Raw genomic sequence first — 3,688 nt, 5'->3', positions numbered from 1 at the left:
GATGTTGTATTCCTATTGAAGAACACCCCACTCATGAAGTCAATTACATGGGAAATCAACCCAGAAACAATTTTAATGTAGGAGGATTTTCTGGATTCCAACATGGCCAACAATATAATCAATAGCAGGGACAATGGAGGAACCACCCCAGAAATCAGTTCAATAGAGATCAAGGTGGACCATCCACAAGGCCACAACAACAAGGGCCTAGTCTCTATGATCACACAATGAAGCTGGAAGAGACTTTAGCTCAGTTTATGCAGGTTTCTATGTCCAATCAGAAGAGCACAGAGTCCGCCATAAAGAATCTTGAGGTCCAAGTGGGACAACTTGCAAAGCAATTGGCAGATAGATCATCAAGCAGTTTTATAGCTAATACAGAGAAAAATCACAAGGAGGAATGTAAAGCTGTGATGACTAGAAGTAGAATGGCAATCCAAGGAAATGATAGTGAAGCTGGAAAGAAGATGGAGGAACATAAATAACAACTGGCACCTAAGACAACACTTGAACCTGTTTCTGATTTTGTAGAACTTAAAGAAATTAGTAAGGAGACTGAAGATGACATGGAAGAAAAGACACCAATAAAAGAGAAAGAAAAAGAAAGAATAAAAGAAGAAGAAAAAGAAAAAGAAAAAAAGTTGAAAAATGAAAAACATAAAGAGAAAGTTGTTGATGATGAGATGAGGAAAGGCAAGAGTGAGGCAAACACTGACAAGAAGAAGGATACCACTCCAAATGAAGGCAAGGAAGTACCTTATCCTTTGGTACCTTCCCGGAAAGAGAAAGAAAGACATTTGGCCAGATTTCTTGATATCTTCAAGAAATTGGAAATTACTTTACCCTTTGGAGAAGCACTTCAACAAATGCCTCTTTTCATACCCTAATTTTGTCCGAGAGTACTTGTGGTCGGTCATTAAACCTTGTTAGCTCCCTTCGGAACCCTCGAAACAAGCATCATTGTGTAATCCGTAAAGTTTCGCAACGTTTCAGAAGGAAAACGAGCTTTTTGCGTAAATCCATAAAGTTCCGCAATGTTTCGAAAAGAAATCAGTAAAAAAACACAAAAGGGGGGGTGCAAATAGCAACTAGGCCCACTTGGGCCTTCCTGAGGGTTCCAAAAGAAGGTGGTGCCTTCTGGTGGAAACAACCCTGCTCGCCTGGGCGAGCTAGGCGGCAACCACCTCCCTCTTTTCTCCTATAAATAGGGGAAAGAGGGCAGAGCAAAAATGTTCAGCTCTTCTGGTATTGAGAAATCTCTCAAAATTAGTGAAAAAAATTGTTTCTGTGAAAAAAATCCAAGCCGAGGTGCTTCCGTAACGCTTTTGAGACGTTTCCATAAGCGATTTCATGGAGATTCTTCACCGTTCTTCATCGTTCTTCGTTCGTTCTTCGTCGTTCTTCGGTCTTCAACAGGTAAGTTCCTGAAATCGAATCTTTCAATTCATTCTATGCACCCTTCGTGGTCCCTACTTGTTTTGTGTACTTTTACTTTCATTACGTTTATTTCTGTACCCTTTTTAACGAGCTTCTAACCGTTTATTTAAGTCGTTTCTCACCTAAATAAATCATAAAATGAATTTCAACCGATCATTTGTGTTGTAATCTCGTTTAATCACTGTTAAAGCAAAATCTAACCGATCGTTCACATTATAACCACGGTTAAATAAAAAAAGGGGCAAAATAATAATAAAATAATCAAAATATCTTTGAATAATAATAAAAAAAAAAGCAATCGGACATTTTTCTTTGGAAGTTTCCTTGAATGAATTGACTAATAACCAAAGTGAAACTAAGGCTAAAATCAACTCACAAATCAAGTTTTGTTTGCAAAAATCACTAAAAAACCGTTTTAAGGTCCAACGCCTTAAACAGTCCTCTTTGCTTTTATCGGTTAAACATGGACCGTTCAAAAGCATAAAATCAACATGCAACTTTACCACTTTTTGCAAGAACTACGTAGGTCTGATTTCCTCATCGCAATTGAGGATACGTAGGAGCAAAAGCCCCGCTTTTGTCGACCACCCCAAGAGATTGTTAATGGTCCAACGCCTTAACGTTTCTCTCCTTTCAAAAACCCAGAGATCGTTAATGGTCCAATGCCTTAACGTTTCTCTCCTTTCAAAAACCAAGAGATCGTTAATGGTCCAATGCCTTAATGTTTCTCTCCTTTCCAAAAAATTAAAAGATCATTTAATGGTCCAATGCCTTAAACAAATTTTGTTCAGTCAAAATATATCTTGCAATAAAAGATAAAAACAACTTAACCAACGTTCAGTTCTGAAAGAACTACGTAGGTCTGATTTCCTCGTCGCAATTAAGGATACGTAGGAGCAAGGGAAACACCCTTGTCAACCACACCAAAATTAAAAACATAAAAAGCATAAAAACACAAAAATACATAAAAAAAGGAAAATAAAACAAATTGAAGACATGATATAGCACATTTGATTAAAAGGCTGCCATCCTTTGTGACGGACGTGTGGGGTGCTAATACCTTCCCCGTGTGTAAATACAACTCCTGAACCTTTCACACTCAAAGTTCGTAGACCACACCTTTCCGGTTTTTTTGACGTTTTCCTCGAATAAACGTTGGTAGTGACTTAGCGCATTTTCCTCCCATGGATGACGCACCCGCGAGCCTTGCGTCGCCCTCCCGCTGAAGGGTAGGTTGCGACAGTTGGCGACTCCACTAGGGACTGTTTTTAGAGAGTTAGGCCTTCTAATCTCGTGCAATATCATGACTTCCTCTTTTGTCAGTTCCCTTTTATTTCTCTTACGTTCTTGTATATAACTCTTTGATGCTTTTGGTGTGTTTTTGAAATGTATGCATGAGATAGATATTTATTCATTTGATGCACACAAACACCAACACTATTTGTACACACGGTGAGTTGAAAAGGGGCCCTATACCCGGGTCCATGGGAACATAAGGAGTGGAGGTGAATCTGTGGTCATGTTGGGTCTCCGACTTGCTTGATAATAGTGAACCCTCATCTAGAGTTTTTCTCTTTGATAACATATTGTTTCTGGTAGTCCCTACTGCCGCAATATGTTTTTTTGAAGGGGATGATACCTCTAGAAACCATCAAGAGAGATATGTCCACCTTGGGAATTATCACTAAAAGCCTTTTAGTTCCTCCCGTTTAGGTTCCTAAAATAGGGGCACGAAGCGAACACGCTGCGTGCCTTTTAAACATTGCCATGCATATACCCTAAATGTCATGTACACCTTTGCTGTATGATTATTTGTGGATATTGCCATACTGTGTACATCCCTGTGTTGTGCTTTTGCGTGTCTGCATCATGTCTTCACACACGCGTTGTATGTTGGTCTCGTCTTTTGTCACGGGAAGTCGGAAGATCCATATCACCCTCTTAACTGCACACATGGGGCACTGCACCCTCAAATGTGCAAGTAAGAAGAGATGATTTTCCGAGCTCTCGTGTTCGTAAATGCATTCATATCATGCATCGCATAAGCATCTCTTCATGGCATCGTAATGGACATATTGTTCTTTTATTTGTCACTTATCATTTCATGCATAAGTCATTTCCTCACCATGCATCTGCATCTTACATGCTTTTTGCATACCTTTTATTTTCATGTTTACTCATGCATGATCCTTGCATTTTACTCTACAACAAACAAAAAAAGGAAGCGTGAAATGAGAATGCATGATGCATT

This window comes from Glycine max, chromosome 3 (genome assembly GCF_000004515.6).
Source record: "Glycine max cultivar Williams 82 chromosome 3, Glycine_max_v4.0, whole genome shotgun sequence".
NCBI classification, from domain to species: domain Eukaryota; kingdom Viridiplantae; phylum Streptophyta; class Magnoliopsida; order Fabales; family Fabaceae; genus Glycine; species Glycine max.
The sequence above is the reverse complement of the archived record's forward strand: the minus strand, read 5'-3'. Positions refer to the sequence as shown.